The sequence below is a fragment of the Petaurus breviceps genome, unplaced genomic scaffold (assembly GCF_028583685.1).
Source record: "Petaurus breviceps papuanus isolate PSGF00001 unplaced genomic scaffold, PetGlider_PUasm1.0 90625, whole genome shotgun sequence".
NCBI lineage: Eukaryota > Metazoa > Chordata > Mammalia > Diprotodontia > Petauridae > Petaurus > Petaurus breviceps.
In genome coordinates, this window is record NW_027187289.1 from 1,439,679 (window position 1) to 1,453,820 (window position 14,142).

Genomic DNA, 14,142 nt, shown 5'->3' on the forward strand with positions numbered 1-14,142 from the left:
AAATACTATACCATTTATTAAAACTTTTCTTGTTAGTGGAGACGCTCTGACAGCCTCTGGTCTATAACCCCGAGGAGGAGTCTAACTGGAAAGGGTTTTGGGTCCATTGTCCCTTTGAATAGAACAGACACACACAAAGTGAGACCATTTAGTGGATTTGGTGGCAGGAAGATGTTTTTGTTTTTCTTTTTTGTACCTTTTTGTTTTTCTCGTTTTTGTCTCTTGAAGCTCAGCTTCTGATCAATTACCACAAAGGATTTTTTTTAGGTAAAAAAAAAATAGGCCCGAGGTCTCTTATCTGTTAAGATAAGGGAAAAGAGGAGAGACTACCGGGAAGCTGGAAGGTGCCGGAAGGGCGATAAAGAAAGATAGCAGTCTAAAGGGTGAATACTTATGGCAGCACCTGCTGGAACAGCGTCTCTCTTTTGTCAGTCGGGCCACAGGAGCACGCCTTCCCAGTGTTTCTGAGTTCACAGGAACATTGCAAATGGCTGGGGGCAGAGTCCGCGAGCCTTTCTAGCCTAGGGAGCCCATTCTCCCCCATGGAAAGAAAATAAACCTGGCATAGGGACTTTGCCTGCCCTCGGGGGTGCCAGGCTTCTGACTGGGGCTAGAGGGAGAGGCGGAGGATGTAAGGGGAGGAATCCAGGTGTGCCTCCCACCAGGGCCAATCTATCCTTGCACCAAAGTCCAGGAGAGGGAAGGAAGGGCCGAAATGGGTGGGAACAGCTAGGGATACTGGTTACGCCTGACCTAGGGCCCACTTCAGGCTCCTCCAGTCGAGTGGGACGGGCTTTTGTGGCAGCTGATCCCTTCGGGATTAACCCCTTGGCCGCCTGTAGGTAGCGGTGGCGCGGGAGAGGAGGAGCGCGGCGGTGAAGGAACAGGGTGGCGCGGGTGCTTTTGCAGCAAAGACTAGCTCCTGTCCCCAGGGGGCCGCCGAAGGGAAGAGACATAGGTGGGTAGCTAGGTGGGATGCCCCTTCAGATCACCCCGGGGGGCACGGGGAGAAATCCCAGGGTCTCGGTACCCTCAGTTATTGTGTTCAAACCCCTACACAGTCTCGAGGTTTACCTGTTCAGCCACCTCGCTAGTTTTCTTTCTTTAAAATCAGCAAACCTGGTTCTTTCTCTTAAAAGGTATAAAGAATGGCTTAAATCTCCTTCTTCCTTCTCCCATTTCCATTCCCTTCTCGGTGGCGTCGTAGAGAAAACATGCTCCGACCCTCAGTTCCGATAAGAAACTAGGGGTAGGGAGTCCCGCGTGGAGCTTGGGGGAGGGGGTCGTGTCTTCTGGGAGAGGGGAGCATTGTTTGTGCGGGGTGGGGAGGATGGGTGCCGATCCCCAGCCCAGCAGCTCCCGCTGCAGGGGCGGCGGCGGCGGCGGCGACCGTCTACTCAAACACCTCCTGGCTTCCTTTTGGCGCTGTCCCCCAGCTGTGTCCCCGGGACCCGGGGCGTGTCCTGGGGTCTCCCCGGGAGCTTGGGGCGGGGCGGGGCGGGGCGGCGCCTGGGAAGCAGGCTGGCTGGAAGCCGGGCCGAACGCTGGAGGGGGCTGTAGCTCTCCCTCTCTCTTCTCCACCGTAGCTTCCCCTTCCCCCCACCTCCTCCTTCTTTCCCCCTCCCCCTCCGGAGGGGGCTGGCTTAGGGGCGGGGAGGTGCGGCGGCCGCGGCGGTGGGGCCGCGGAGTTCAGTTCCCGCTCGCCTGCCGGGGCTGTCGGAGGCAGGCCAGCCGCCGTTCTGCCTTTTACTTTTATTTGGAGGGGTGGGGAGGGCAAAGGGGGCGGGGAAGGAAAGAGGCACCGCCGCCGCCTCTCGGGCTTCTCCCGTGCAAATGGTGTGTGCCTGGGCGTCGAGCCGGACATGGCGACCCTGAGCCCGCTCCCTTCCCTCTGCTTCTCCCCTAGTCTTTCGTCCTGCTGCTCCTCCCCTTCTTCCCTATCCCCGGGGGCCCTTTAATGGCTCGGACCTCCGCCGGCCTCTGTCAGCTCTACTTGCGCGCCAGAGACGGGAGCCACCAGCGCCCGGGAGTATTAATAGAAAGCAGCCGCTGCAGCCCCAGCCCGGGAGCCGCGCGAGCAGCAGCAGCAGCAGCAGCCCGGGGCCCTCGGCGCGGCGGAGCAGCGGGAGCCCGAGCCCCGGACGCTGGGGGAGCAGCGGCGGCTCCAGCCCCGAGCCGTGGAGGTGAGAGCGAGCTGCTACAGGAACAATGAAGACTGGGGAGGGGGCGGGGAGGCCAGGTTGGAGGAAGGGGACGGCGTCGGACTTGTCCCCGAGGGGCGGTGTGGGTGTGGGGAGAGCGAGGGCAGCTGCAGCTGCAGCAACTTGTGGAAGTCGCTCGGCTACTGGGGAAAACTGGGTGGTGGTGGTGAAGGGCGGAGGAGGAGATCGGACCTGGGACGGCCCCTGCGAGCGGGGTGGGGGCCTGGGGCAGGTGAGGATGGCTTCCCCTGGGTGGGAGATGGGCTGGTGGGTGGGGCTTTTTGGAAGCGGGAGGTTCCCGGGCCGGGCTGGTGGACGCGGCCGTAACCTAACAATAGTAGGGGACTCCGGGTGCCTTGTTGGATTCCCGGGGCAGCGCAAGCATGGGAGGGCACTTTCCATTGCTTTCCTTTAACTCGGGGACCCTGGGTGTCCAGCCCTGTTCCTTCTTAACCTTCCCCCTCTTCGGTGACAGCATTGGGAAGCTTTTTCTGGACACTTTAGTCCCTAGAGCTGAGTATGAGGCGCATAGATGTAAAACCCGAGTGTGTCCTGTGAAGTGTCCAGAGCTTGTTAAGATCTGGTCACAAAGTTACGCTGCAGTCCTTAGACTTGGGTGACAAAGATAGTCTTAGCACAAGTTAGATTTCATTGAACATCTATCTCCCCATTTCCTACCCTGCCCCCCCCTCCATTTCCACGTGCGGAAGACTTCTATCTTAAAAAAATGTGATGTCCATTTAAAAAAATCTTTTGAATGTGATTTAAAAATCCTAAATACTGGAAACTTTAAATGTGTGATCCAGCTTGGTGCTGAGTGTGCGTCTGTTTATTTTTAAATCAAAGGATAAATTCCTCTTAATGAGTCTGAAGTGCATTTATAGCTGTAATGCCAAATGGACAACTCATTGCTTCCTGCTGGTTTGGGGAATCTGTTCAGTGTCCCCAGGATTGGGCTTTACACAGGAATGAGTTCCTTGTAGCCCCATGGGCTTGTTCTGTACAAGGACTTGGAGGGAAAAAAAAAATCTTGATTTTCATCTGGAACAGCTTAGCAGTACACATAAAAGCAGCGTGGCCAGTCTGCCTTTTTTTTTTTTTTATTCTGTTCTATGGTAAAAAGCACATTGAATTTCCAGTTATTTGTTTAGCAGACTGGTCAGGAGAAAAGGGACCTTTCCTCTGTGACTCTTGCAATGCAGTATATATTTTGCAGAGCCTTTCTCTTGCTTCTAGCCCTTCTATAGCACATGTGCTCCATTCCTTACGGACTCATCTAGAATTTTAGTAGATTCCCTGAACAAACCATAACTCCTCTCCTTCAATAAACAGCATAATCTTAGATCCAAAACTGTTATGAAGAATTGAATGTGGTCTAATTGAGCTACCTCACCATTATAGTGTCTGTCGGTTGGTCATTTTCTTTACTTGGCTTTTCCCATCCTAAGAGTGAGAAGGGCTTTGAAGATTGGTTTTAAAATTGGCTTCATTGTTAGGATGAGGCAAAGAAGGCTCTTTGGAGTTCTGTACATCTGGCTGCCTTTCTCCCCCTGCCCCCACTTCTCCATGACCCAATTTGGTGCCTTCTTTTTCTCCTTTTTTTTGGATAGACCTACCTCCAAGCAGTTTGTCTACAGGGAAATAAAAACAAAACAAAATTGTGCCCTTTAGATACATATACAAGGTGATGGAAATATAGGCGGATAGGATTTTTCTTTATTCTTGCAACACATAATTGTGGCAAGAATTTGGTGCTGGAATTAGTTCAGCCATATGAAATTGGCAGCTTGATGGGCCATGAAGAAATGAAATCTAGTCCTGACTGACACATACTAGCTCTGTTACCCAGGGCAATTCTCTAAACAGTATTATGAAATAGAATAGTTGCCAACCTGCATTGATAAAGCACTTGAACTTCCATACACACAAGGGAATGAAGTCACAGGTACAAATCCCCCCAAATAAAAGAAATATAATTAAAAATAATAATATCTGACAATATAGTTATTTAAAGTTCACAGAGCTCTACATACACATTTGATCTTCACAGCAACCCTGTGAGGTAGGTACAACAGGTGTCCGTAACTTCATTTTACATTTGAAGAAAATGAGGTTCAGGGAGAAAGTGATTTGCTTATGATCATACAGCTAGTATCAGAACTATATTTCACACCACCAAAAAAAAACCCCTTAGTTATCTACTTTTTATAATAGTGACATTACTAGGAGTTATTTAGTTTTGAATAACCTAAATTAACCTAAACCTCACCCACTATGTGAAGCAAGAAACACTGGTGGTGGAGGTACAGTCCTCTGGGGTAGAGATAACCAGATTCTAATCTCTGCAGGTATAACTCAGAGAATCTGTAACTTCTTTGCTTAGTATGGAATGGAAATAATCCATGATTACTTGGCTTGTGATGTCAGTTTTTCATATGTGACTCCTAGTCCCTGAAAGATTTGAGCCTATGATTTTATAGCGTATTTCATTTTTAAGTGGAAATACTGGCATCCAAGGTAACTGAAGGATATATTATGGAGTCTGGTTTTTATAATCTCTTTCCTTATGTATCTTCTTTCTCAAAGGACCCTGGGGATTGATTGCCATGGGGTCATATTAGAATACTAATACTATTCTGCCAGTATTCCATCAGCTATCCTTATTCATTTTTCCTGATTGGTTACAGAAATTCCATCATGATAATATTGAGACTGTAAACTGCACAAATACTATTCACAAAAAAAATAGTTTTTCCAAGAGATTTTATTACTTACTGAACTTTAGACAACACAGTGTAGAAATTTACACTCCTCAGTAATCATGGTGCTTATGGATATTTGTCTATATAATTGACTGGGAAATAAACAGTCTGGGAATATGATTTTGAATAATAATAAATAAGATTTTACTCCTGAAGTAAACAAGTTCAAAGAAAGAAGGTAAATTTAATCATCATGTTGGAGGTTCTAGAAAAGTTGCTTTTTAGAATTTCTCCAGAGAATGAGGGAAATTGCTTTAAGTAAAGATTCTCACCTAGCCTTTTGGTAATGTGGTGATTGGGCTCTTTAAACAATCCATTTGCAAACACCTCTGTTTATGCAATGTGTTTTGAGTAATGCTTCCTTTACCTATTTGAAGATTTGGCTCCTGATGGTGATAGTGTTTGTTATCTTTGTGGACTAAGGCTGTTGCTGCAGATGATTCAAGTTCTTTTGCCCCTGGGCACACACAGTTAATATGTCTCTTGGTTGGCCATGGACTATGGAGACTGTCAGTGTTTGTGGATTCTTTGTCTTCTGTTTATGTTAGTTATATGCTGGTTTTGTTCAAATTGGGGCCATCCCATCTCTGATTACTGAATTCCATGTTGATCTCTTTATTTCTTTTGCTTACACTAGTCCCTGATTGTGATGCTCTGCAAAAAATCTCCTTTTCTGTAGAAAGTATTTGATAGTATTTCTTCTGTCCCTGCTTCCCCAGCGCTTAGATTACTATATAGGAGCTGCTTATTTTCCTAATGCCCAATTAAGTAGCAGACAACAGGGCTATCAAGACCTTGAGAAAGTAAGTTAAAAAACTTTTTTATTATGAAATTACTACCGTGTTTTCCCGATAATAAGACACTGTCTTATTATTTTTTTTTGGACAGAAAAACACCAGAGGGCTTATTTTCAGGGGAGGGCTTATTTATTCGAAGATCCAAAAGTTTTTCTTTACAGAAAACTGCAAGATTCTTGCCATGTGACTCCTCTACAATTGCTTTCTTATACTTAACAGTATAGCTCTTCCTTTTTGTACTCATGTCTGGGGGTCAAAACAGACAGAATAATAAAATTATGACCATCAGTCCTTCTTTTCACTCCATCATGTCCCCTGAGTTCTTTTTTCCTCCATCATGCCCTTTTTATCCTCCATCATGCCCCCTCACTCCCGCTTACATACCGGGTTTTTATGTTGTCCTGCCTCAGCTCTCCTCCGCGGCACTGCTCTCAATGGCGCCAGCAAGCAAATCACTGGGGAAGAACAGGATGACGCGCTCACTGCTGCAGCTCTGATTGGATGCAGCTCGGAGCGCAGCGTGCGTTTCACGGAGGGGGGGATGGTGCATACAGAGGGTACGGTAATGTAGCATGTAGCGCTGGGGATCACCTTTACTACAGTAGCAATCTTAATAGGGCTTATTTTCGGGGGAGGGCTTATTTTAGAGGAATCTTACACAGTAAAGGGAGGGCTTATCTTCGGGATAGGTCTTATTATCGGGGAAACACGGTAAGAGCATGAACATGTTGGAATACAAAGAATGAGAAAGATTGATATGAAACATTTGTTTTATTACACACATTTATTTTCTCTCCCAGCTCCCTCAATTGAATAGAAAGGAAAAATAAACCCCCCCATCACAAAAATGCAAAATAAATTACCACATTGACCATCTTCAAAAATGTATGTCTCATTCTGAATTTTAATTCAGTTACATTTTATCCTTGGTCTTCTGGAATCGTGGTTTATCATTGTAAGTATGAGACTGCTAAAGATTTTTTTAAGAGTTGTTTTGTGTCATAAGGTTGCACAAATAAGTTTTGGATCCATTTCTTGCTAAATACAGATTTTTATTTTTACTCAGTGTCTCAAAAATTCTTAGTTCATCTTAAGGTGGAGAAAGTTCTTTATCTACGTTTTTTGTTTTTGTTTTTTGATATTCTGTCTCTCCTTGTGTGCCATTTAGGATCATAGCATCCTAGCAATACTAAAACTAAAAGCTTTAGTTGAGACTTTAAAAAAATATATATTATGTCTGGAGAACTTGATACTTATGCCAGTCTGGTAGGACCAGCAAATGCAATGTTACTCCTAGTATCTGTGTTCATTACTGCCAGTGGTCTTCAACTTTTACCTGTAACTTTATTAAAGTACTGAATGAAGATTGCCAGGTATGGCAGAAGATTGGTAGATTGAATTTGTGTACAAGGTAGATGAGTTCCCTCAATTAATCTGTTTAATTTAAATTAATTAATTAATTTAATTGTGGTAAAATTGTCATATATGGCCATAAGTTTTCAGGAGAGACTTGGGTTGCATTTAGCTTCTAAATGAAAGAAAAGTCAGCTTTGACATCACATTATGTTAGAGACATTCCCCATTTACAAGTGATCTTTTCTGAGTTTACTTTATACAAGATTTTATTCTATCCTGATGGTTTGTTTAAAATTACATCACAACAATGGGAAAATCCAATTTTAAGATGGTCTTTGTTGTTTTCTTTGGCTTGATTAGGTGTTGACCATGATTTTAGAGTATTTAAAAACCAGTCTTTCTTTTTATAAAAGGAAGTTTAATATTAATGCTGACAACTTCCTGGTATTCTGGGAAGTTTAAAACTAGATTTTTAAATTGCTTGTCTTGATTTACTTTGAATGTATTTTGCGAATATTCCTAAGAAACACATAAAATATAATTTTGCTTTTAGATGCCTGATTCTTTCCCTCTCCCACATCCTAAAATTGAAAAAAAATTATACATATGGTTTTGAAATTAATAGTTTTGTGCCATTATCTAATATTAAATATTGTGGAAGTAATTTCCAGTGATAAACCTAAGGGTAATGCCACCCTTTTAACTTAGAAGATGATTGTTCCATGTAGCATGTTGCACAAAGATATCTACACTTTGGTCAGATCCTACTTTTTACTGCTGAATGATCTGCTGTATTAAAAACTTGCCAAAGTGATCCCTGATATTGCTTGTGGGGAAGGCAGTCCATTAGGATGAGCTAGTAAAGGTCAGTTGACTTATTCAACTCTGAAAGTATAAAATATCAATAGTCTTGTTATATGAATTATGAAAAATACTTAGGAATTTCAGGTCAGGTCACATTACATTTGAGCAAAATTATTACGTGCTTGATCACGACATATGAGAATTTTGCTATTGCATCAATAAAACTGAGCTAAAAAGAGCTATAAAATGAAAATATTACATGCTTATCTTAAAAAGAGGAAATATGAAGTTAAGACTGCAATCAAACAAACAGATGGTCTGAAAGCAAAAATGAAAAGTTGTTCTTACTCAGAATGCGGTAGGAGTTTGAGGAAGAAAAGGAAGAAATTATCTATTGATTTAACAGCTAGCATTTATTATAGCACTTTATAAATATTAGCCTCACAACAACTCTGGGAGGTAGGTACTATTATTATTCTCATTTTACAGCTGAGGAAATTAAAGCCAACAGGTTAAATGACTTGCTCAGGGTCACACAGCTAGAAAATGTTTGAGGCTGGATTTGACCTCAGATCTTCCTGGCTCAAGGTTCAGTGCTCCATCCTCTATGCCAGCCAGAAATGATGCCCTAGAAATAACATTACCCCAAAGTAAGGTAAACATGAGACTATCAGAAGTGTCATATCTGTATAAGCTTCAAGAAATATTGCTATTTCAATTAATATTACATGTTGTTTTAGAAGAAGACAAGCCGATATATATATACTTACGCCATAGAGTGGAATTTTGCATAAGATAGTATTGTCTTTAACTTATTCAAAAAGCTTTAAACTATCATTTTTGCCAATCTACTGTAAGGTTGAATTTTGGAGTTGCTTTGACTTGTATTTCTCCAATTTTATTGGTGATTTGAAATGTTTTTTTAATATGGCTGCTTATAATTTGAATTTCTTTCTTTTTTTTAACTGCCTGTTATCAATTGGGGAATGGCTCTTATGCTTATAAATTTTCTCTCTGCTCTCCTCTAACAACTGACCTCCCTGGTTCCCTTTTCAGTTCCAATTAAAATCTCACCTTTTAGAGGAAGCCTTTTGTAATGTAATGCCAAAAGAAAGGCAACTTCCCAGGTTCAAAATACCAGCATAGGTGCTCTCTATTTTATTCAGTGACCAACCAAGAACAGAGAAGATTAAAACATGACATAATTCAAAATACAGCATTTACTAAGTGTGATTAAATAATCTCCAAGTACTACCCCACCCCAGGATCTTCCAATCATTCAATCAATTACAAAGTCCCTGTTCTAAATACTACTCCACCCCTAGGCTATACCTTCATTAAGTCCACCACAAAAGCCCTCTTCTCAAATGGAGATTAGTTTCCAAACATAGGTAAAGTACCTTCATTTGTCAATCACAGAGCACAATAAGGTCAAAAGTTCCCCACCCCTGGATCACAATTGAATCTACCCCAGAGTTACATCAAGTTTAAACACAGCACTTAATACCAATAGGAGGTCTTTTCTTCTTCTTGACACCAGGCAAGTTCTCAGCAATCTTAGTTCCTGGGGAGACTAGGCTTAGCAAAGCCACAAGATACATTGCCAGTCCCTTCATGAATTTATCCTCTGTCTGTAGAACAGTCCTAGAACCCCTGAACACATTAGCAAAGCCCTCTCCCAGGATTTCTGTAAACATCCAACAAGAAAATCCTTCTTCAGGGCTTCTGAACCAACAGAAAGGCTCCCAGACCCCTGCAACAACAGCACTGTCCTTCACCAGTGGACAGTATTCACTCTGTCTGCAGGACAGTCTCCAGACCCCTGCAACAACAGCACTGTCCCTCACCAGTGGACAGTATTCACTCTCTGTCTGCAGGACAGTCTCAGGGCTTCTTAACCAAATGCCAGGTTCCAGGACTTCTTCAACAGGACAGTCTTTCACCAGTGGACAAATCTGGCAAAACAACATCAAAACAGACAGACAAAGTACCAGCAAAACAGCCATGTCTCCTCAGTCCTTGGCAGCTCAGGGGGCAGGTCTCAAAAGTCCAGGGCAATTCAAAGCGGCCACCAGCAATTCTCTTAGTCTCTCTCTCTCCACGAGGTGCTGCTTCCAAAAAGATCTTCCGCCTCTCTCTAGTGTCTCTCCAAATCTACATCACCAGCTCCTCCCAGTTCAGGACTTTCTTTTCACATCAACAAGCCCATCCCACAGGTGGGATTAACAAACTCTGGGTTTTAACACAATCAATTTGAAAACCAAGCCAATACAGGGGAATCTTTAATTGCCATTACTATCACACCTTTCCTAACCCTTCTTAATTCCAGTGCTTTCTTTCTGTTAACTATTTTCTATTTATCCTTTATGTAGCTTGCTTTATACATATTTGGTTATATGTTGTCTCCCACATTAAATTATGAGGACTGTCTTTTTTTTGCCTTTCTCCCCCTGCCCCTTACGCTTAGCACAGTGCCTGCCACAGCAGGCACTTAATAAATGTTTATTGATTGATTAATGTATCTGTGAAATGAGATGATTAACAGAGAAAACTAGTGCAAATATTTTCTTAGCTTTTTACCTTCTAATTTTAAATGCATTGGTTTTGTTTGTGTAAAAACTTTTAAATTTTATGTAATTTTTATCTTCAATGATCCTCTTTATCACCTATTTCTTCATGAATTGTTCTCCTAAATATCTCCCAAAATTTCACATAAATGTGAAAGGTAATTTCTTCCTTGTCCTTCTATTTGTTTATAATATGGCCTTTTATATCTAAGTCATGTATCCATTTGGAACTTTTCTTGATATGTGCTGTAAAGTGTTGGTATAAACCTAATTTCTGTAAAATTATTTTACTTTTCCCAGCAGTTTTTGTCAAATATCAAGGTCTTACCCTCAGTAGGTAGAGTCTTTGAGTTTGTCAAACTAAAAGCTACTAGGTTAATTTACTTCTTTATATTGTATACCTAATTTGTTTCACTAGTCAACTTATCTATTTTTAACCAGAACCAAATCAATTTGTTCATTACATTCTTTTCTGAATATATCTCTCCTCCCTCTACTACTTAGTGAGGCATCACTTTTAATAAAGATTATAAAAGAAAAAAATCAGTTTAGCAGAACAACTCAATAGTACATTTCTCACATCTTGCCAAACTCTAACCCTGGATTATTCCTTCATCTTCTGCCTCCTATTCATCATCAACATTTTGTTGAATGGTGCTGTAAGAAGTTATGTAAATGTCTTGACTGAGTCCACAACAGATTTTATTATCTAATATCAAATGTACCCTCACTGCAGCAAGGTAGTTCTCTTAGTTAGTCCTCTAATTGATTCTCTATCCCATTTACCGTAATGGACGTTTCAAAACTTATCTTCTCTCCAAAAAATTCCCAGTGGTACCACTTTCCTTCTCTGCACTGCCACACATTACTGAGACGTGGAGAAGTATGAGAATATCACAAGGGTGTAGACTTGGGAGGTTCTTTTGCCAGCTTTAGAATGAAGGTTAGTGTCTTTTCCTAAAATGGCACAATGCCACTTTAGCTGAAGACATTTGGCTAAGCCTGAATCCAGAAGTGATGGATGAGATAGTTGCTGTCGACGAGAAAGAATCTTGGAAGAAAAGCATCGGAGAAGTCACTCAGTAGATGGACTAGTCCGGTTGCTATGTTAGTCAAGCACAGCATGGATGAGTACAGCTTAGCACTGGATGTTTTTATTAAACCAAGAAACCACACCTCTCAAGGGACTTTTATGTGCAGTCTACAGTTACGGAGTTGTGAGCCGTCCTGGCCACATGTACTTCTGTGATAGTAATGGCAATTAAAGATTCCCCTGTATTGGCTTGGTTTTCAAATTGATTGTATTAAAACCCAGAGCTTGTTAATCCCACCTGTGGGATGGACTTTTTGATGTGAAAAGAAAGTCCTGACTGGGAGGAGCTGGGGACGTAGATTTGGAGAGACAAGAGAGAGGCGGAAGTTCTTTTTGGGAGCAGCACCTCGTGGAGAGGGAGAGACTAAGAGATTGCTGGTGGCCGCTTTGAATTGCCCTGGACTTTTGAGACCTGCCCCCTGAGCTGCCAAGGACTGAGGAGACATGGCTGTTTTGCTGGTACTTTGTCTGTCTGTTTTGATGTTATTTTGCCAGATTTGTCCACTGGTGAAAGACTGTCCTGTTGAAGAAGTCCTGGAACCTGGCATTTGGTTAAGAAGGCCTGAGACTGTCCTGCAGACAGAGAGTGAATACTGTCCACTGGTGAGGGACAGTACTGAGAGTGAATACTGTCCACTGGTGAGGGACAGTACTGTTGTTGCAGGGGTCTGGAGACTGTCCGGCAGACAGAATGAATACTGTCCACTGGTGAAGGACAGTGCTGTTGTTGCAGGGGTCTGGGAGCCTTTCTGTTGGTTCAGAAGCCCTGAAGAAGGATTTTCTTGTTGTATGTTTACAGAAATCCTGGGAGAGGGCTTTGCTAATGTGTTCAGGGGTTCTAGGACTGTTCTACAGACAGAGGATAAATTCATGAAGGGACTGGCAATGTATCTTATGGCCTTGCTAAGCCTTGTCTCCCCAGGAACTAAGATTGCTGAGAACTTGCCTCGTGTCAAGATGAAGAAAAGACCTCCATTTGGGTATTAAGTGCTGTGTTTAAACTTGATGTAACTCTGGGGTAGATTCAATTGTGATCCAGGGGTGGGGAACTTTTGACCTTTTTGTGTTCTATGGTTGAGCAAATGAATGTATTTTACTTATGTTTGGAAACTAATCTCCATTTGAGAAGAGGGGCTTTGTGGTGGACTTAATTAAGGTATAGCCTAGGGGTGGAGAAGTATTTGGAACAGAGACTTTGTAATTGATTGAATGATTGGAAAGTCCTGGGGTGGGGTAGGCCTTGGAGATGATTTAATCACACTTAGTAAATGCTGTATTTTGAATGATGTCATGTTTTGATCTTCTCTGTTCTGGGTTTGTTACTGAAATAAAATAGAGAGCACCTATGCTGGTATTTTGAACCTGGGAAGTTGCCTTTGCTTGATATTACATTACAACTTCCCACATGTGTACCTCACTAGCCGGGGTCTTTAAGAGTGTGTTCAATCACGCTTTGGATACTTTGCATTATTGGAAAGTGGGGAAATATTGTGAGTGAAAAATTATATAAATATATGTTTGCTTTACATTTTTGGTAAATGTTTTAGTGAAGGTCAAGTATCAGTGGCTGATGTGTTCATGAGAAATAAATTAGTAAAGAATACAGAGCTTTAGTATTGATGGGAAGTCAACCACAAGGACGATCCCTTAGGTCCCTGAATAGTGGAATAATAGCTGGGTGGCCACCTCTCTGGGGGACCAGTCCAAGCTGCTGATATGGGTTGGTGCAGTGAGTGAACAGGTCCTAGCCCAGGAAGAGAGACCGACTAAGGAAAATTGGGGATTAGAGCCACACGTGGGCACATCTGCATCCATATCCTTGCTACCAAAGGGGGTTACTTCTCAGTACTCTCCATCTTGTAGGCAACTATTCTATCTCACTGCCTCTCACTTCTGTGACTTATTACAACTCCCACTCCACCAGTTACTTTGCCTGGGACTTTACAGATTGTTTCTTGATAGCTTGGGAAGACTTCAACCTGAGGCACATCATCTATGGATGATGATTACCTGCCTGAACTTATTCCTCAGTCATTACTGAACTCTTACTACATCATATCCTTCCTTTTCCCAGTGATTTTCATCTGTCATTGTTCAAACCTCTGTCCCTCACTGACCTCTTTGGCTGTGCTCTTTGGAATGCCTGATCCAAAAGTAACAAATTTGCTCTCATTTTAAACCTTTTCCTTTCTCACTCCTTCCATCTACCTGCTCTCACTGAGACTTGACTCTCACCTACAGTCACCCTTTTCTAGCACTGGCTGCAATCCCCTGACTCAAGGGGAGGAGTTGGAATTCTCCTTGCTCCCCACTGCTCCCTCCAGGCTTTCTCTCTACCACTATTACTCTTCCTTTGAGTTTCATTCAGTTCATATTTACCATCTAATCAAGATTCTGGTAGTTATTATCTAACAACTTTTAGGACCCTCTTTTTAAAAAAAAGTGTTTATATATATATATACATATATGCATATATAGACATACATATAACTAATTTTGTCAAATATTTCATTTTGGATTTCAAATTCTTTCTTTTCCTCCTGTCCCTCCTTGAGAAGAAGA

General features: G+C 42.5%; 1 protein-coding gene across 3 annotated transcripts in view; it reads left to right on the plus strand.

The window, feature by feature from the left end:
• Nucleotides 1–827: 827 nt before the first annotated feature.
• The window catches only part of FARP1 (FERM, ARH/RhoGEF and pleckstrin domain protein 1), a 334,579-nt gene continuing 321,264 nt past the window's right edge, over nucleotides 828–14,142 (plus strand). For 2 of the 3 annotated variants that reach the window (XM_069064153.1, XM_069064152.1), the window contains exon 1: nucleotides 1,668–2,183. The gene's annotated coding sequence lies outside the window, so the exon portion shown is untranslated. Of the gene's footprint in view, nucleotides 959–1,667; nucleotides 2,184–14,142 lie in introns of those variants that run through there. The other variant, XM_069064154.1, reaches the window with a different exon arrangement.